Source organism: Saccopteryx leptura, chromosome 3, assembly GCF_036850995.1.
Source record: "Saccopteryx leptura isolate mSacLep1 chromosome 3, mSacLep1_pri_phased_curated, whole genome shotgun sequence".
Taxonomy (NCBI): Eukaryota; Metazoa; Chordata; class Mammalia; order Chiroptera; family Emballonuridae; genus Saccopteryx; species Saccopteryx leptura.
This window is the reverse complement of record NC_089505.1, coordinates 336,678,048-336,700,024: the sequence shown is the minus strand read 5'-3', so window position 1 is coordinate 336,700,024 and position 21,977 is coordinate 336,678,048. Positions and strand designations below refer to the sequence as shown.

Below are 21,977 nucleotides of genomic sequence, written 5' to 3'. Positions count from 1 at the left end.
AAAGTGCCAACAAAATCTCCTCCTAAAATGAATGTCTCCGTGCTGGAAAACCTTCCTATTTGTAATATTTAGCATCTGTTTTCTTTCTAACCTGCATTATTCATCCACTTTCAGCTTATTCAACCCGGCTAAGAATAGCAAATATGCCACATAGAGTCAGTGCGGTTTTCCAGATCACATTTTAAACCTTCTTTAAAAGAATTGTCCTATCAAATCGTAAAAGGCCTGTTGAACATTTGAGAAAAGATCATTTCATTCATCTGGAGGACAAAAAGGTTGAAATATGAGATCAAAGAACCGTGGTCTTGGCTGATAGTTTATTCCTTTGTATGGCTAGACAGTAATTAAAGCTAATTTTGGTTTGTGGCATTATTTTTGACCCAAATGCCATTCTTTTTTTTTATTTTGACAAAGAACAAAATATCAATTTGAGGACGCAGTTCATTTAATATTCTCTTCTTATGAGATCACGTATATCAAATCAGAAACACCTTCAACATTTTTTGTTTTTGATTTTGAGGGTACGTTTATTAAAACTAGCGGCAGTGACACCAGGAAGGGCCTAGGACAGAAGTAATAGGAGCGAGACTGGGGGGGGGGGCTTAGCTGTCTAGAGACGTTCTGAGAAAGAAGTGAGCCAAGGCGGGGCAGCTGGGAGCTCCCTGGCGAGTCAGAGAAATGGGGGCTGGAGACAGGTTCAGGGGCTAGTACAGGACTAGCTGCCGCTGCCCGCTGCACCTCCGGTTGCAAGTTTCTTGGGGACCCTGAGAGTTTAGGAGCTGCACCCCTGAGGGGGAAGCCGAGGGGGGCAGGGAAAGGTGGGGTGCTCCAGGGAGGGTGAGGGCGCCACCTTCAACATTTTGAATGTAAAGAAAATGTCTTTGTTCTACTTTTTCTAGTATGTATTTATTGTAACCTTTACCAATTGAGTCTTCTGATTCAAATTCATATTTATTCATAGAGTATTACCATTTTTGGTAATGGATTTTTTTCATGGTTGTCAAATATTTCCCATTTCCACTCCTATCCACTTAAATGCAACTAAGAAAATCAATTTAACTGAGCAAGTATGCCAAAACAAATAATAACTGCTGTTTCTTTGGTATACATGTTTATATGAAAGTAAACAATGTTCTATATGATTACTAAGTATAAGGAAATAAAACTGATATTTTAGGAAAAACATTTACATGATACACAAATTTGATATTTTCTTTCATCATATACATTTTTGAAAGAGCTAACCAAAGGCTGATCATTCACATGAAACATTTTCCCTATTAATTGAATAAAACTTTGAAAACATCCTATGAGAACTATCATAATTGGTCCTTAAAATAAATACGTGAAGGGATTGCACGGGAATTGCCGTAATAATAAAAGTCTTTAGATGAAAGGTTATTTTTCAGTTTTCACATTGGGAGGAGCCCTCATAAAGTACTTAAATTTAAAAAATTTCTCAAGGTTATTGGTCATCACGATAAGATTTTTGGTGGAAAATTAAGGGACAAATTTTTGTCTTGTTTTGCTATTTCTTAATAAAATATTAAAAAAAAATCTCCTAATTCATTTCCGGGCTTTTAATATGGCTCCACTCCAATTCTTCCTCCACACAACGGCCAGTCATCAAAAGGCTTACCTACCATTCAGACGACTTCTAAAAAGAAAAAAAAAAAGGCTAACATCTGAAAAAAAAATTTTCTGGACATCAAATACCTTTAGAAAAAATTTGGTCTTATATATACTCTAACATAAAAGTGCCAGAATATCTTTGATGTTTAAATACTAGTTACAGAAAAAAAAGGAAAAACAATACTGGTGTTTGGAACCACTTCAGTTTTTCGTAGCAGTGACTGGGAGTAAAGCTCAGGCACACACAGGACTAAAGGAAACAAGAAAGTTGTTTTCTTTGGAGACTAGTAGCTGGAAAGGACAAAAAAAAATAAGACAAGGTACATAATAAGGTCAATCTCAGCTGTATTTTTTTTAATTTTATAGCTTCTAAAGACACTTTAATGCACACAGTGTAATTTTAGTTGAGGAGTGTTCACATTTGCACAGCAATTCAGTCTTAGGTAGCTGCTCACTCAAGAGTCCACGGCTTGTAATGACTCGATGTCACCATGGAATACGCTGTAGGTTTCACTGGGCAGCTATTTGTTCTCAAAATGTTGGTGCGGGTATTTTCTTTGAATTATAAAAATTCAGGTACATTTGGATTTAGTTCACACAGAAAAGTTAAGCAGGAAAAAAACATAACACTTCTCTGTACAGGCATCACCAGTAGAATATTTGTAATGTTTGGTCTACTGTTAAAAAGCATCTAAATAGCATTGGTAATTAGATGTATATAATTTATTAGGACAGGAATTACATTCCTAAGAGAGGAACTTTACACAAAGGAATTCAGGAGGCCTGGCTTTCTTTAGTCCTCCATGATTTGGGTACTAGGCAGATAGATAGCCATGGACATCAAGTAAGAAAAAACTATAAAATTCGGGATAAAAATTTAAAATTTGTGTTAGACTAACTAATCCTAATGTATCTTCCTTCTCTCATTTATGCAATACGTTTTCATTCCTCGGGTGCTCTAAGGAAGGCAATGTGCTGGGCCCTATGGAGGAAAGAAGAAAGGAGAGCTCGAGGAAGAGTTTACGAAGCTTAAGATCTTATAGGGAAAATAAGGCATGTCCACATGCCTAACAAGAGACATTAGAGAGGTACCAAATAGTACAGAAGTCTGGAGAAGGGAGTCCTTCTATGCTGATGTGATAAGAAGAGCTTCATGAAGCAACAAGGTCTCAGAATTTGGTCATCCATTTCTTGGTCAAAGGGACAATCTGGTACGTGAAAGTCAGAAGGTATACTTGGGGCAGTTAACAGCCTTGACTGGTGGGAGGAACGGGAACATGGTAACAGGAGCGACGAGTGAGGTCACACAGATGGATCTAGATTATAGGCAGCACCGATTTACTAAGCTAAGAATTTAGCTTTTTTCAGTGGGTAGCCACAGAAGCCTTCTGTACAGGTGAGCAGCGATGTGTTGAAAGGGCAGTAGGAGTGGAGTGCGGAGGGAGGAAGACAATTGCAAGCACCAGGATGAGAGGCAGTGTGGGCCAGAACCACGGGAGAGAGAAAGCAGGAGCCTCAGTCACTATCCCTTTTGCCTGGAGCCCAAGGTATTTCTATATTTTCTTATCAACTTGGAAATTTTATTTCCCCTCTTTTCTATGAAATTTCTTTTACTGACTCACTTCCCCTACCATCTTTGAGACCTAGTCAAGCTTTTCATTCTCTTTGGCCTACTTAGCTAGTGTCTAGTATTTTCCATCGGGAAAAAAACATCAGATAGAAACTGCTCTTGTTTGAACTTTTCAATGGAAACTGAACTCAGCAGCAAGGCAGACTGTTCAGTGGCCACACTCACTGGAAGGTCCCAAGGGGCTACATTTTCATTCTTTCCAGCGGACCCCCTTCACACTTCCCCTCCTACCCCACCCCCAATGCTGTGCTGGCAATGAGACTGAAATGTGTAGTTTTTCCACTGAAGACCTCCAATGGGAGTATATACAGCTTCCAGTCATTTTTTCCCCAATACAAAATAAAACTGAAGACGGAATTACTGGTCAGGAGACTGGGGACCAGCCCTCAGGACCACCCACAGTCTTGTCCAAAGGGAGAATTCCTGTATTGATAGATTACAGAGGAAGGAAAAACAAGATAAAATCTATTAAATCCAGGAAAACAGTATATCGAGGAAGAAAAAGAGGACAGTTAAGAAAAATTTTAAAATTGCATCTTAATTATAAATAAAGGAACCAGATAACCTTTTCTGTGAACTTCAATTCATTATTTATTTTTACCTAATAAATACAAATTAAAGTTTGTCTTCAGTGTCACTTGCATTTTTTTGCATTTTATAAGCTACTATATAGCAATATGTAATGCTCTAACAATACATTGAAAATATAAAAAACTTCAAAACTTTTCCTAATCTATTCATTGGATTCTTTGTAGAAATTTTAGAATTTCTAAAAAAATTTGTATGTAATCCAGGTGAAATAAACTACTGAATATATGTATATATTATTATACATTATACTTATATTTACTATGTAAACATATATTGTATTGTAATATATATTAAAGTTTAGGCATCGTATTTATTTTTTAAACTTCTAAACTGATCACTATATCCCAGTTTAGTGCACAGTATTGAATAAATAAATAAATTAGGAAATAATAACCCCCAGTAGATGCCTAGACCCAGTAGAAAATTTCTAGATAATGACTAATGCTTGGGGCCACTCTGATTCCATACTGAAACTTTTAGGATCCTATATTTGTTTTACATCGATAGAACACACTCTCACACCTAAAAGAATGATAAAGGGGAAATACATCAAATTGAATTATCTTCTAGTGGACAACTTGGACTCTTCTGATGCACTGCATTTTGGAAGAAAAAGGGGAAAGAGAAAGCTTTCCGAATCAGTCTTTCAGGAGATGATATGATACAATGGTGGTCCCCTGTCACTCACTACTCATGTGGCATGCAGTTTACTCTTCCACAGAATGAGTACTTACAGGTTTTCCCTTAAGACGGTTTGAATTCAACAAAGGCCACAAAGACTTTGCAATCAGCACAAAACAGCCTCTCACTAAAGAGGGAAACCTAGCACACTCACAAAGTGCTGGTTAGAATGAAAACGGTAGCTGGAGAATAATGTCTGTAGCATAAATCTTAGTTTCAGATACTCACTGACTCATCAATTCTATGTGGGAATTTACTGTAAGGCAATAACTATAGATTTGTGTTAAGATTTAGCTAGATGTATGCTTATTCAAGTATTGTTTTAATAATAAAAATTTGGCATTAATAGGTAGTTGGTCAAATAAAATATAGTAAAATCAATATTAGCTATCATTTATTAGACACATACTATATCCAAACATTAGATGATTTTAATATGTTTTCTTATTCCTTAAAACAGTCTCAGAAGGTGCTTTTGTTTAATTTTACATGTGGAAAAACAAACTGAGAGACAGAAAGGCTGAGTGAGCTGCCCAGGGCCTTAGTACTGAGAAGGGCCAGGTATAAGATCTGAACGGTGGTGTGCTTACTCAGAGCCTCCGCTCTTAACCGTATTTCTACTGCAGAGTCCTCTCAAGCCACTGAAAGAAATCACAGCATAAAAAGCATTAACAATATAGTTAGCAATAGTTAAACTGAGAAAGGCACATTACAAAAGGGTATGTTCAGTATATACCTCACTTTTGTAAAATGAACAGAAAGTATATATGCCCATTCTTTTTGTTTGTTTGGTTTTTTTTTTGTATTTTTCTGAAGCTGGAAATGGGGAGAGACAGTCAGACAGACTCCCGCATGCGCCCGACCGGGATCCACCCGGCACGCCCACCAGGGGCAACGCTCTGCCCACCAGGGGGCGATGCTCTGCCCCTCTGGGGCGTCGCTCTGCCACGACCAGAGCCACTCTAGCGCCTGGGGCAGAGGCCAAGGAGCCATCCCCAGCGCCCGGGCCATCCTTGCTCCAATAGAGCCTTGGTTGCGGGAGGGGAAGAGAGAGACAGAGACGAAGGAGGGGTGGGGGTGGAGAAGCAAATGGGCGCTTCTTCTATGTGCCCTGGCCGGGAATTGAACCCGGGTCCCCCGCACGCCAGGCCGACGCTCTACCGCTGAGCCAACCGGCCAGGGCCCTGAAGACCATGTTTTAAATTTCCTTTGTTGTGTGTGCTTTTACATAATTTCCAAATTTCATACTATAAATATGTATTATTTTGCAATCAGATAAAAATTAACGTTATTAAAATGAAAAATGTCTAATAGGAAGCATACAGAGTCTGCATTTTCAGTAAAAAGATACATGTCCACTTTAAAAACTCAGCCTCCTGCCCCAAGCCTCCCCACACACCTGGTCGGTTTTGCAACTTGCCCATCCGCAGAGCTGGCCCTTGGCCAAGGGGGGGGGGCATGATCCCCAGTTCATCTCTAGTCTCTAAGGCTCCTCACTCAGAGCCTGGCTTGCTGTATTACTTATTTACATGATTCTTGGAGCAGTTTAATGTAATTATTTGAGGTTTTCCCCTAGGGCAATAGTTTCTTTTTCTTTTTTTTCTCCAATTTAGCAAAAATTTTTAGGCTTTACATCTATTACATATTTACCAGAAGGCAACTAACTGTACTACGCATGGTGAATACAGAAATGAATGAGGCTCATTTCTTGCACTGAAAATTCTCACAATATAGTAAAAGGTACAGATATTTAATGAGAAAAATTATACCGCAAAATTTTATGAGAGGAAGGGGGAAATTGTTGTAGGACCCTAGAGGTATTCTGCTTGGGGAATTTAAAAGATTAATCAGAGGGCACATTTCAGTTACTCAAAGAAATGACATGGAAAAGGTGCCTTGAAATAGAGTAGAAGATACACAGGACTATTACTCTGATAAAGAAAAAACCCGCAAAAGCCTAAACTGGAGTGGTTCCTTCTGTGTATAATCCCTGACTGAAGCATCAAAGACATTGAAACGAAGTAACAGAGCTGGTAGGCTGTCTGAAACAATGTTGTTCACTATCTCTCCGGTCTGCCATGACTACTGAAAGACAGCAGCTCCCAGGGAACAACGGATTCCAGCCGCACAGCAGCACCCCATCGCGTTTCTGAGCGGTCATCACAAGATGCAGATAGTCAGGATGACAAACAATGAAAACAGCAGCTGTGAATGAAGGACATTGTAGTTTTCCAGGAATTTTGACAATTCAGGGTATCAGAGAAGCATGACAAAATGTGGGAGATGCTTTCACCTCTGTATGGTTGAGAAATATTAGGAAAGTCCAGCTAGAAAACGGGAAGTGCAATGGGAATTGACTGTATTATCCGGTCCGGTAGCTGGAGACATGAGAAGAGAAACTCACCATTCCTCAGCTGATGTCAGAGTCCAACCAAGGGCTGTCTACTTCATATAATCATTAATAAACAGCAAACATGAAATGAAATGGAAAGAAGCCAGAGACTTATGAAAAAATACTGCAAAGCAAAGGAATATTACCCTAAAAAATGAGGTAAAGAAGAGACTAGTTAATGGAAGTTCCCTGTTGCAAAATTTAGGAAAAAAATACCTGGAAAGTTTTTTTATTTTCTCTAAAGTATGCAAAATTACATGATTTCTATAAAGCTGTAGAAAAATACTGAGAGGAAAGAATGGTCTGGTATAAGTGGAAAACAGCCTGAGGTTAAAAAATTAAATGATATAAAAAAAGGAATTAGATAAGAAATAAATGCAAAAAAACTAAAAATGCATTCACAGAATAATGATCTACACTTATGGAAGTAGAGCAAGTATTATATGAATAACTAGTAAGAAAAAAAACTTGGAAACCTTTATAATTATACAGAGCAAAAAGACAAACATGAAGAAATACGAGAGAAAATGTCACAGGTATGAAAGAAAAACAACATATACATAATATAAAAAAGAAATAATGCTGTTGGTATCTGGTATCTATGTCTTTGTAGCATTTTAAAGTGCATTGTGCCAATTCATTGTATCGTTTATGATAAATCACTTAAATTTCTATGAGTAAATAAGATGTCAAATTTCTAGCAAACATTAAGGCTCAATGTTTCAACATATCTATCTATAACCATTATAAAATACTTTTCAAAAAAAATTTTTCATAAATGACATGTTTTTCACTGTTTAGGCACTACTCTGTTTAATCTCTGGCTGAAATTTATATATTTAGAGAAAAATAAACTATCAAAGAAACAAGAGTAAGGTGAATATTAATGACACCTTTGATTTATACATTACCTATAAAACAATGGGATGCTTAATGAGCATTCTTTGCTAACAATTGTCTAAATCTAATCTTTACATTAAAAAATAATAATTTATATAAAAAATTTTGCAGAAAGATTTAATGAGCAAATTCATAAATGAAAATATAATTATGCCAATCAGTTATGAAATCAGACATAAATGCACACAGTAAAACAAGTAAGAAATGATACACAGGCTTATTTTAAGGAGGTCATTTCATATTACACATCTATTGTTTTCAGGTTATAAAGGGTGTTGCTTCCCCATATTCTAATGATACATGACTGAAAAAGTATGAACTGTGATGCTAATAGCTCCCTTCTGTCCAGAGCTGTGTGACAGTCTTTGAGACCAGTCACCCTTGATACTACCACAAGGGGCTGAAAGTGAACATTCAGAGAAATTTGATATGCTGTATGAGTAGGTACAGAAAGAAATGGTGCATCTACAAAATATAACATCATTTACATTTTCTTTTTAAATAATTGAATAAAAACTTGAATTGCTTAGCTGAGTGGCCTATCAGCTAGGAGATTTAGGTGCTGCACAGACATACTGTATTGACAGAAGGTTTACCAATGGTCAGCACGTTCTTGGTTGCACTCAGCTCTTCAGTGAAAGAGATCAGAGTGTGTTGGGTGGAAATAATAAAGAATAATTTAGGTAAGCTGAGAAATGAAAGCCAGTAAGTAAGGCACTGAGATACTGTTTAATAGCCATTCAGATCTGGATACTATTTTGAGTTTGTGAACCCAATTGTCAGGTTTTGTTTGATAGTCAATTTTGACTAACTACAAATACAAACAATAGAGACACCCAGCCATAACTACAAATACAAACAATAGAGACACCCAGCCAAAGTTTAAAGAAAAACTTTCTTTCACTTACTTCTTAAATGTAATGATTATTAATCATTCAGCAAAATTTAGTTTAATGTAATGTAGAAGATATGCCAACACGTGTTCTAAGAAAAGAGCACACAGTTTAGTGCATCTTTATTTTTAGCCATCATGGCAATTCAGGCCATTTTTATTGTTATCCCTAAATTTTAATTTTCAAAAAAGAAGTCAACAGATGGATATAAAAGGAATCCAAAATTTTTAGTTATTTATTTTCATTTAACTAAACTTCCCTGCCATACTAAGAAAACATTTTTATAAAGGTTAAATAAAGTATTTCATGGCAACCACTGCTTCTTAGCGCCTGTAGAACAAGAAACATGAGCCAGCCAAAGTTGTGCAGGTCGGTTTTCTTTCCCAGGAAGGGAACGTGTCATCTAAGGCCTTGTCCTAACTTGTTTTATCCCCAAGTGTAAGTCAAGCAAGTCAAATATGAACTAATGCCTGAAGGGAAGTCCCGGACTCCAAAAGTATGGATTATTTCACATTTATCTTAAAATCTGTTCTCAGAGTTCTTAAAATTCACTAACTTGGCAAGTCAGGAATTATCATGAGAAATGAAATAATTTCATAACTATGAAGTCATCCAACATTCCATGCATCTGACACTCATTGGGTTTGGCCATGTCTTGGGCATTATTCTGACCTTTAGATAATAAGCTCCTCAATATCCTGTTCAGCATGGAAATAATTAAAACGTGCCATGATATAATAGGTATGCCATTGTCTTTAACAGAGTTAATGCTTTGTTACACAGCCTTGTGGTAACAGGTTATGATTAAAGACAATCACATTATGTACGCTGAAATCTTTATAACATTCTTGATCAGTAAGTATTTCCTATTACTTAAAAATGGCAAAATACCATGCTTTAATGGTCCAGCTGTATTCTCCTTCTCCAAGTACTCTGTATTAAAATTCACATTTAAAATTAGTTTCGTAAAGGGCCTTTATGTTTAGACATCAAGAATTCACATTAGCAGAGCACTGGCTTGTGAAAATCCTTTGAGTGTCTTGTAAAAAGCTTAAGGAATCTTCAGTACACTTTTCTCCAAAGCTATATTTCAATGTCTAAAATTTATTGCCAGTGAGGGGCAGAGAGACCATTAGCAGCACCAGCGGTCATTCCTCTGGGTGCTTCGCAGCTGAAATAATCCCCAGTCATTCCCTTTCCTTCCAGCTTGTAGAAAATTCCAGAAATCAGCTCTGTGACTGGAAAAAGTGCCCTGTCACAACCCTATCTTTGCCATTTTTTGTGATAGACTTAATAAGTCTTAATGAGGTCATACTGCAAAACATTTTTGCAAAGAAACTTCAAAACGTACAGGGAAAGAACCTCAATCCCACACTCTGCCTCTCATTTAAATGGAGTAACTGTATTTCCCAACAGATAATGAAGAAATTCCAAATATGCTCTATCCACTAGATACTTAATGACCCAAACTGTTAGGGCCCATTGACTTCTACTGCTGACTTCCCAAGGCACTACAGGCTTCCTCAAATAAAGTAAGTTTCCTGGACTCTCTTATGAAACCAAAGATATTTTAAGAGAGAAAGGTGAAGAAACCTTCTCTCTTCAGTCTGCTCTTCTGTTGTTTCATTACTGCTTAAAATAAGAATGGAGTCGATGGCCACTGGACAGTGGGTCTGGGTACTCAAACTCAGTCTGTGTTTATAGAATATTTTGGATTAAAATCCTTGCCAGATGGTCCAAAAAAGTGTTCCTCATTGTTGATTTTAGCTATCTTAATGTCAGCAACAATAAGAAGCTTGTTACTACCACTTGGGAGTAAAGGCAAAACAATCCTTCCCAAAAGGAAGTGCTAGCTGCAGACAGCTGTGCCCTCATAAGCATAAGGGGACACCGCAGGGTTCCCGGGATCGGTTTTCATGACGAGAGAGAGACAATATATGGCACATTTAACTTCAAATGATGTCTTGTTAAAATCGGTAATATTTGGTAATTGTATGGTGCGCTCCCCCCATTGATGATAAATAAGAATTTCTCACAGATAAACAAAAGTGGGAAGAGTTAGACATGCACGTGGACAGGAAAACTGGTCTCATCTGAAGTGTACTGCCAGTCCCCGCCTATGCCACTGTCCTAATTGTCACAGTTGACACTAGACCACTGGGAGGCCAAAGGCGCGGAGGTGGAGACCAGGAGCTAATCTTAACCAAGAGCCCAAGGGCACTGACAGTACAGTGAAACATACATTTTGAGATCAGAGGACCTCTGATTACGCTTTTTAGTTTGTGTTTGTGAGAAATGTCAAAAATGTTACAAGAAATTTCAACATTTATGTATTTAGCCAACATTGAATGCGTATTATGAGCATGAGACAGGATTAGATGTTGTGGAAAAACTCTTTAAAGCCTCCTACTTTTTTTTCTTTTTTACTTTGAGCAAAGCCCACTACACCCTCACCTCCATCCATACTAATCCTCATTCTCTATCTTTCCTATCTCAACGTAGGAGGCTTTTTGTGGTTGGTTGCGAAGGGCCACAAATTCTTCCAGCAGTTCTCATCAAAAGGTAAATTCTAGTTCCTTATCCTTTGGATCTGGCCTAACCTTGAGACTTGCTCTGCCGACTAGAATGGGGAGGAAGTGACACAGAGTGATTCTGAGCTTAGGCTCGACAGGTTTGCAGTCTCTGCTCTCGCTCTCCCGCTGAAGAGGTCATATGGAAGAGAGCCAGAGGGTCCAGCCAACGGCCTGTCCACTAGCAAACAAGTCGGTGAGGCTGTCTTGGACCACCCCGTCCCAGCAGACTGCAGCCTCATGGCTAAGCCCAGCAGAAGAGATTCCTAACTGGGTGTTCTGGATTTCTGAACAACAGGCTCATAAACATCTTTAAGCCACTAAGTTTTGGGGTGATTTGTTAAGCAGCAACAAATACGTGGTATAAACCCCTTCCCATCTGGGCTCAATCCTTCTAGCTGTGATCTAGATTCCTTCCTCTGCTTCCCTGCTAACAGCTTGTGCCATTCATTGTTCATTCGTCTTCTAGTCAGTGCGCCACCAACCTCTCGGCTATTTATTTTTACTTAGATATGAACATGCCTAAGTTTCTTCCATTTAAACTCCTCACTTGACTCTGCAGCTTTCTCTAGTCAATACCCAAATAAGACTTAAAAAAATTCATGCTCATTCTCTTCAGTTCCTTACCTCTCATTCGCTTCTCAACACACTGCAATCTGGCTTCTATCTCCATCTTGCCACTGAAAACAGCGCTTGAGCCATCAGTGACATCCCATTGCCAACTACAATGGTCTCGTCAGTTCTTGTCTCACTCAGTCTCCTTATGGCATCTGGCTACACTGATAATTCTACCCCTCTAGATATTCTCCCAAGGTTTTTGGAACAGCATTGTGTCCTAGTTTTCCTGCGATGTCTTGCTTTTCCTACTACCTCTTATTCTTTCTCAACAGATCCCATTCCTCAGCCTAGCTCCTATATTCTACTATTAGTCCTTATGGCAGCCACAACGATCCTTGCCTTCTGTTATTTGTGCCTTTGTGTAGTCCCTTCTACACTGAATAGGGCTTATCTGTGTAACTGCTAGGCCAGTGGTCGGCAAACTGCGGCTCGTGAGCCACATGCGGCTATTTGGTCCCTTGAGTGTGGCTATTCCACAAAATACCACATGCTGGCACTACCTCAGTAAGGAATGTACCTACCTATATAGTTTATGTTTAAAAAATTTGGCTCTCAAAAGAAATTTCAATCGTTATACTGTTGACATTTGGCTCTGCTGACTAATGAGTTTGCCAACCACTGCTCTAGGCTATTAAAGAAATGACAATGAATAACTTCTGAGCTTAGGTCATAAAAGATGCTGTGGCTTCTGTCTTATTCTATCTTGATATGGGGGGAAGCCCATAGGAATACTCAGGCAGCTGCATGGAGAGATCCTTGAGGCAAGGAGTTGAGGCTTCCTGCCCAGAGCCATGTGGGCAAGCCATTTTAGAAACGGATCTTCCAACCCAGTCAAGCCTTTACGTGATTGCAGCTCTAGCTGATGTCTTGACTATAGCCCAATCAGAGCCTCTCAACTGGGGTCATTCAGTTAAATCACTCTTGAAATTCCTGGCTAATGAAACTGACATAATAAATATTTGTTGTTTTATCTACTCAAGGTGTGGGGTAATTTGTTTAACAGCAGTATGTAACTAATATAGATTTTGGTATCTTCAAGTGGGAGCACTGTACAAAAGCCTAAAATGTGGGAGGGGCTTTGGAGCAGGCAGGTGGGCAGAAACGGGAAAGACTTTGAGGAGTATTAGTAAATGCCTAAGGTGCTTCAAAGATATTAATAGAAACTTGATGGCCTTAGGGGAGGCTGCCAGTGAGGAATTTAGGAAAATATTATTGGAAACTGGAGGAAAAGAGATCCTTGTTATATAGTGGCAAGGAGTTTAGCAACACTATAACATGCAGTAACATGCAAAGTATAAAATGTGTCTAATAAACTACATGATATAGCTAAGGAGATTTCCAGACAGTTTTGAAGTGCCTCCTGGTTTTTATCGGCTGCTTATATTAAAGTCCAAGAGGGGTGATATAATCTTAAGGAAGAACTATTAGATAATAAAGAGAAAGGACTTGTTAATTTTGAAAATTCCTAGCTTTCCAGATGGCAATTGATGCTAAAATCAAGTAATGGTTTCCAAGCAAAAATCAAATCCAGGATGTGGCCAGGAAAAGCAGGTCTAGGAATGCTAAGGATGTGGCTAAAAAAATCTTTTGGTAAAGATCTCAGAAAGATCTAGTTTGGTGTCTCAATGAGCTATTCAAACCATAGGGCTTCTAAGACACTTAACCCTTTGAGTAGTACGAACATTTATGTACGTTCTGGTGCCTCCCGACCATCCAGAGTACGATCGATTTATTTTAAAAATGTGTAAGGCAATGTTGGGCAGATAAAATGTATTTTGCTCACTTTGTTAAAGATGGAGGCTGTCGCCCAGGTAATATTAATGTGTGTTGAGAATCCTTGTAGCCTGGGGCTTGGTTTTGGGATTAAGCCTTTCCCACCCTTTTTGATGTGGGGTGGTACAATCCAATCATGCCTCAGAGAAGTGACTTTGTATTAGGGACTTCCCTACTTTGTATATTGGATTAGAGGTTGTGAAGCTACAATATAAAATGGGGGCAGAACGAGTTTTTGCCCTCTTGGTTCCTGAGATTATCATTAGAAGAGAGAGCAGAGGAGAGCAGAGAAAGGCCACGTGGAGGAGGCCAGGAGAAGCAGCCAAGATGGTGGAGTGCTGAGTGAGATGCCAGTTTGTGTAGAGTTTGTATTTGGGATAAGGAAGGAGATGGGGAACAGAGGTGAATAAGTCTGGTGAGCTAGAAACCTTTGATTCTAGGAAACTCGGATAAGTCAGTGGCTTTGTGAGCACTGAATGTGACTGGGTTTTGGAGCCCAGTGTGTATTTTTACTTGCCCGCAGGGTACAAGCTAGAATTAAAGACTATGGCCCATCAGTTTTTGGCTCCGCTGTTTCTTTGCCGACTGTCTGAATCCAATGCGAACCTGCATGTGAATGGCCACAGATGGCGGCTGCTGGCTTTACAGGCAACATTAAAAAAAAGGCAAATGTATGTTCTTGTTTCCATAAATTGGTTATCAAACAAACATGATTTTAAGTTAATAAAACTGTAACTGGAACTAATTTCATTTTTTGGAAAAAAAACTCACTTCTGGAGGTCAGTGAGCATGACAAAAACCCTCACTACTCAAAGGGGTTAAGGGTGACGTTCCTCAGCAGTGTGAGCAGAATCCTAAAGTAGTGAAGGAATTATCCTGAAGAGATACATGGGTGTGATTTTGTCTACAGCAGTAAGTCTCAATAAGATTAATAAGAGACCCATAAAGTTGTTTAAAGAATTATATTGGCAGAAACACTGCCAATTTAGACTGAAAGATACAAAGACAATATAAAATATAAAGAGATCTTTGAACCTTCAAAACTCTAGAGATAGAAAGCAGGCTCAGAAAACAATGACGTGTGAACAAAGGATATCTTTCATGGAAAAAGATGGATGACTCAGAGGCTTGAGCCAAGAGTCTGAAGTCATGAGCCATGGACAATTATTTCCATGCAGAAGTATGAATGATTACTAACCAAGAAACTTCCAACATTAATGTGATTGGATTTCAGAATTTCTCTTCCTGCGTGTCTCCCATTCTATCCTTTTATGAAAGGGAGTGTATACAGTAGTTATCCTATGCCTGTACCACCACTGTACGTTGTTCTACAACAAGAGATAACTAGTACAGTCCTCGTCTCTTTGCACTCTCTCCTAGTCATTCTTACCTATATCCACTGCTATGTAGCACCGATGATTTTTTATGTCTAGGCCATACTATTCTTTTGAACTCCTGACCTGACTCTCTAATTCACTGGCCCCTTGGATGTCTGGTAAGAAAGGGAAAAAGAAGGGAAAGGAATCTTTAATTATAGAGAGCTGAGTTCTTTACTAGGCATTTTACAGTTATTTCGTTAGATATTCACTTACTATTGCAGAGAGGAAGTTGTAACTCCAAGGAAGTAAGAAACTGTCCAATCTTACACAACTAACAGACCTGAGGAGTGAAACCCAGGTTTTTATGACTTCAAAGTTGTGCTTTTTCTTATATATTGTCTTTCTTGTCCTGCAAAGTAACCTGAAATTCAACATGTCCAAAATGGAATTTAGGATCATGCTGTTGTGGCCTCACATCCTGCTCTTTCTTTATGTCAAAAATGTCCTACTCAGTTAACTGTCGTGGTCAATAGCAACACTACCAACTTGTCCCCTAAGTCTGAACCTCAGGTTCAATATAGACCCTTCTCTTTCGTGATTATAACCTTCTCCTCCAGGTGATTATAACCTCTCAAGTATCTTCCAAACAGGTCTCTCCCAATCTAACCCTCTCAGCACTTCAAAGCCTTGCTTCACTGCTTTCTAGCACCAGGAGTCTATCTAAAGAGAAGGCCATAGTTTTTGAATTGTTGTTTTCCTCTGGCTGCTTTCAACATTTTCTATTTATATTTGGTTTTTTAGTAGTTTCATTATGATGTGAGTGGGTGTGAATTTCTTTGAAATGCCTTTTTGGGGTTTCTGAGGTTCTTGGGTTTATAAATTTCTATCTTTCACAAAATTTGAGGAGTTTTCTGGTCTTATTTCTTTAATTATTTTGGCCCCACTTTCTCTCTCTTTTCTCATTCATGAATTGCTATTACTTATATATTAGACCTTTCAAATTATGCAACAAGTCTTGGAAGTTCTATTCATTCTGTTTGAATCTTTTCCCTCTTTTTCATATTGGATGATTTCTATTGGTCTATATTGAAATTTACTGACTTTTTATTCTGTAATGTTGTATTACATTTCTATAGCTGAGTAACAGATTACCACAAATTCAGCGGCTTAAACAAAACATAATTACAGTGTCTGTGGGTCAGGGGTCCCAGCCTAACTCAGCGGGGTCATCTGCTCAGGGTTGTACAAAATGGCAACTGAGGTGTCAGCTGGGTTTCCTTCATATTGGGAGGCTCATCTGGGGAAGACTCCCCTTCCAGGATCGCTCAGATTGTTGCAAACTTTACTCCATTGTGGAAAGATGAGCAGGGCCCACCAGAGGTCCGGGGCTTCCTTTGCATAGGCAGTCACAAGGCATCTGCTACTGTGAGGCCAGCAGGAGCCTACCCGTCTCTATCTCCTCACAAAAGGGGCCAGTTCTCTTATAGGGCTTTAACTTGATTGAACTGGGCCCACCCAGAATTATCTCTTTTTTGATTAACTAAAAATCAACTATTTGGACACTTTACATCTGTAAAATTTCTTTACCTTTTCCAGAGTTGCTTTAAAGTATATGTCTGATAATTCCAACCTGTGGGTCATGTTCAGGTTAGCATCTGTTAATGGTCTTTTCCTTAAAATTGAGTAACTATATATTTCCTTGAGATTCTTGAAATCTGTCAAATAATTTTGGGTTATACTGTGGACATTGTAAATGTTATGCTGTGGAGACTCTGGATTCTCTTATAATTGCTCCAAAGAGTGTAAATGTTTTTGACTTAGTAGCTAATTAACTTGTTGCACTCAAACTGAAAGCTCTTACACCTGGTGCGGAGCAGCTCAGTGAGTTCATTTCTTCGTCTTGGGTGAGGCTGCTTTCAGGTTGCTCTACGCACATCTGGCTCAACAGTTGGGCCAAATTTAAACATCTAATTTGCCCACTTTCTGGCTTTCCCCCTTTCCAGGTCATCTCCTCACTCTCTAATAGTCTTGGCTGCCTGAGTTCTTTCCCCTGGCACCCTGGGCCAGAAAGATCATGGGTCACCCCTGTACTGACAGAATTGTAGTTGCCCTCAGGGCAAAGCCGAAAAAAATTGGGAATTCACTGTGTGAAGATTATTTGCTCAAACTTTTGATTTCCCTCCAAAACCTGCCTGCCTTTCTTTAGTCTCTAGAAGCCTTGGGTAACTGTTATTGTGTTTTGCTTAGAATTTATGGCTATTATTCACAGAAAGATAAGTTTGTTGGACATTTACAGCAGTCTATGACTTCTACTCTGTCCTGGCTCAGTTACCATTATTTCTCCCACTTCTGGACTCTGTGCTTGTATTTTCAATCTTCTGTAGACTGTCTTTCAACTATTCCAAAGGAGTCTTTCCAAAATGTAACTGTGATCCTGTGACTCCCATACTTAGAATCCTTCAGTAGCCAAAAGCTGCCCATCACATATAAATATATCTCCTCATAACAAATTCCCAGGCTCTTCAGAACATCACTCCTCAGACAGTGGTGTGCTAGAACTGGCTCCTGCTTATTTATAAAGAAGAATTTCTAAATACTCAGGAATTTTGTGAGTTGGTTGTTAAATCGTTAGCAGCTTGAAATGAGCTATGATGTAAGTATTTAGACCATGAAAATTCACCAACCCTACTAATTAGGGCTCCCCCACCCACCACTCTCAGAGCCAGTTTACTAGCACACACCTCTTCGGCATGACACGGAATTTTATGCCTAAATTATTCTGAACAAAATCTGAATACCTTTGACCATGATATGCAATTTATATGTGTGTGTGTATCTCTTTAGTTCTGCCTTGTGCATCTCCTCCATTACTGTCCAGTGGGCCAACTTTGATTCCTCCTTCAAATCCAGCTTTTGTGGAAAGTCACCTTTGACCTCTCTGAGTGTGCAGCTTTTCCCGCCTCAGTGCTACCACCACTGTCTCCAGGCAGCACTGAAACTGCCCACCCCGCTGGACAAGGGCCCTCAAGGCCACCACCGACTTTCCCCCGTGTAGTTCCACGCACTTGCTCTACACTGTAGCTGCATCGTCAGGCTGTCCCACCATGCCACATTGTTTATGCCTTTGTGGCTTTATCTGGAATACCACCTCCACTCTCATTTTCTTGGCCTAACTTTCATTTTTATTTTTTTTTTATATTTCAATTATAGTTGGCATACGATACTACCTTTTCAAAAAATTAAAAAAAATTCTTATTGAATTTATTGGGGTGACATTGGTTAATAAAATTATACAGGTTTCAATACCAATATCTCTTCTACCAGGAAACCTTGTCAAATTCCCATCCTCATGTTAAACTTGAAAATATTTTCTTCAAGTCTCCTTTACGATTTTGTCCGTATTCAAATGCAACTGGTTTTAATTCCCAATTCTCTTGCTTTTCATTTCTGTGACTAGTGTTTTAATTCAGTCACCCATCATCTCTCCCTGTTGAAGTACTGTAATATTCTGATAGATACTGATCATGTCTATAACAATTCATTTACTTTTCTGACTCCCTCAACAGACAATGAGTTTCTTAGAAGAAGAGTATATATTTAAAAACGAACAGGGCTGGTTGGCTCAGCGGTAGAGCGTTGGCCTGGCGTGTGGAAGTCCTAGGTTTGATTCTCGGTCAGGGCACACAGGAGAAGTGCCCATTTGCTTCTCTACCCTTCCCCCTCTCTTTCTCTCTGTCTCTCTTCCCCTTTCGCAGCCAATGCTTCATTGGAGTAAAGTTGGGCTGGGCACTGAAGATGGCTCCATGGCCTCTGCCTCAGGTGCTAGAATGGCTCCTGTTGCAAAGGAGCGACACCCCAGATGGGCAAAGCATCGCCCTCTGGAGGGTATGCCAGGTGGATCCCTGTTGGGCACATGCAGGAGTCTGTCTTTCTGCCTTCCCGCTTCTCACGTCAGAAAAATACAATAAATCAATAAGTAAATAAATAAAAATGAACAGGGGCCTTGGCAGGTTGGCTCAGTGGATCTACACATGTGGATGTCCCGAGTTCAATTTCTTTTCAGGGCACATAGGAGAAGTGACCATCTGCTTCTCCACCCCTTTCCCTTCCTCTTCTGGAGCCATGGCTTGATGGTTCAGTGGTTTGAGCAAGTTGACCCTGGGGGCTAATGATGGCTAGGTGGCTTCCACCTCAAGAGCTAAATATAGCTCTGTTGCCAAGCAATGGAACAATGGCCAAGAGAGGCAGAGCATTGCCTTTAGGGGGCTTGCTTGGTGGATCCTGGTCAGGCTCATGAGGAAGTCTGTCTCTCTGGCTCCCCTCTCTCAATAAAAAAAAAGTGAGCAGGAGGGAAGGAGACTAAATAAGCAGCTAGAGAGAAACTATGGCAGGCAGGAGGGCTTGTGAGTAGGCTGAGTCAGGCTTTGGCTGCCAAATAGTTTGGATATATTTAATAGATGATGAGGGAGGCTGAGAAGATTTTTGGAGAGGAAAGTATAATAATCAAAACATTACTCAAGAAGCAGTCTGCAAGACGGACTGGAATGGGACAAAGCTGTAACTAAGAGAATACTTGGGAAAAAGTGTTGTGATCATTCATATAAAAAGAAAGAAATAAAGATAACCATCCTTAATATATCATTACGGTTGCCACTGACTTTTAGTCTGCATATAATTTTTTCAGGATGTTTAACTTAATCTCTCAGATGTAATAATCAATACCCCTTATTTTAAAAAGTTGAGAAGTATACAAAAATATAATAAAGTGCAAAAATATCACCTTAACACATCACTCAGAGGCAATCACTGGTGACATTTTCACATATTTCCTTCCAATATTTTTCTATACCTTTGTTCTTACATTGTTAAGATCATACTGTAAATACAGAACTTTTAAAGCTTTTTTTATATTAAATAATTTTATTTTTTTTAATGGGGCAACATCAATAAATCAGGATACATATATTCAAAGATAACAAGTCCAGGTTATCTTGTCGTTCAATTATGTTGCATACCCATCACTCAAAGTCAGATTGTCCTCTGTCACCTTCTATCTAGTTTTCTTTGTGCCCCTCCCCCTCCCCCTTTCCCTCTCCCTTTCCCCCCTCCCCCCGTAACCACCACACTCTTATCAATGTCTCTTAGTTTCACTTTTATGTCCCACCTACGTATGGAATAATGCAGTTCCTGGTTTTTTCTGATTTACTTATTTCACTTCGTATCATGTTATCAAGATCCCACATTTTGCTGTAAATGATCCGATGTCATCATTTCTTATGGCTGAGTAGTATTCCATAGTGTATATGTGCCACATCTTCTTTATCCAGTCATCTATTGACGGGCTTTTTGGTTGTTTCCATGTCCTGGCCACTGTGAACAATGCTGCAATGAACATGGGGCTGCATGTGTCTTTACGTATCAATGTTTCTGAGTTTTTGGGGTATATACCCAGTAGAGGGATTGCTGGGTCATAAGATAGTTCTATTTTCAGTTTTTTGAGGAACCACCATACTTTCTTCCATAATGGTTGTACTACTTTACATTCCTACCAACAGTGTATGAGGGTTCCTTTTTCTCCACAGCCTTTCCAACATTTGCTATTACCTGTCTTGTAATAATAGCTAATTTAACAGGTGTGAGGTGGTATCTCATTGCAGTTTTGATTTGCATTTCTCTAATAACTAAAGAAGATGAGCATCTTTTCATATATCTGTTGGCCATTTGTATTTCTTCCTAGGAGAAGTGTCTGTTCATGTCCTCTTCCCATTTTTTTATTGGATTGTTTGTTTGTTTGTTGTTGAGTTTTATGAGTTCTTTGTATATTTTGGATATTAGGCCCTTATCTGAGCTGTTGTTTGAAAATATCATTTCCCATTTAGTTGGCTTTCTGTTTATTTTGTTATCAGTTTCTCTTGCTGAGCAAAAACTTCTTAGTCTGATGTAGTCCCATTCATTAATTTTTGCCTTCACTTCTCTTGCCTTTGGAGTCAAATTCATAAAATGCTCTTTAAAACCCAGGTCCATGAGTTTAGTACCTATGTCTTCTTCTACATACTTAATTGTTTCAGGTCTTATGTTTAGATCTTTGATCCATTTTGAGTTAATTTTAGTACAGGTGGACAAACTGTAGTCCAGTTTCATTCTTTTGCATGTGGCTTTCCAGTTTTCCCAGCACCTAAATACAGAATTTTTATTCTGCTTTTCTGACTGATATAATATGTAGAGCTTTCTCTTCCTATGTAAAACTTTAAAAGGTCCCATCATAGTTAATCCAATAGATATACCAGATTTTATTTAACTTTCCTTAGAAGTGAACATTTTGGTTTTTAATTTTTTTGATACTATAAATTATGGTAAACATTTTTATGCATAAATCTTTGTTTTAACTGTAATTATTAACTGAAAGTAGGCTATGATCATTTTAGTAACTTTGATGCTTCTTATCAAATTGCTTTCTAGAAAGGAAGTATCAATTCCATCTCACCTTCTGTGTGTAGCAACGTCTTCTTATTTGCCTTTTCTAAATAAACTTTAACATGCATGCCACACGCAATGTAACAGAAGAGGCAAACACTTGAAAAAAATTATCAGTTTGAACAATTTTGAAAACACTGTGTTTTCCTTCCCTCTGTAAGCCTGCTTTTAAATTTCCTAAATTATGGCCATGGCAACAAGAAATGTCTTTCTCTAGATATATGAGCACAGACGCTTATATAAATGAATAGGGTAAGACTGGTAACTGAACAAGAATTATAGTCAAGTTAATGAAATTGACTGCTGGCTGGAATTACCATAAGATAGGTGGGTAATACTCAAAATTTGTGATTTTCCTGTAAGAGAAAAATGATCAGATCTCACTTTTAAATATTTTTACATACAAAAAGGAACTGGAGAGCATTTTGTCTATCCAGGCCCAGAATGAGTACAATAAAAATATTTTAGTGTTATATGGTGAGTATAGGTTAATTATATGTTAGA

General features: G+C 38.7%; 1 protein-coding gene across 4 annotated transcripts in view; it reads right to left on the bottom strand.

The window, feature by feature from the left end:
* Positions 1-21,977, bottom strand: part of VPS13B (vacuolar protein sorting 13 homolog B) — an 887,459-nt gene that overhangs the window by 67,960 nt on the left and 797,522 nt on the right. The window lies entirely within an intron of this gene.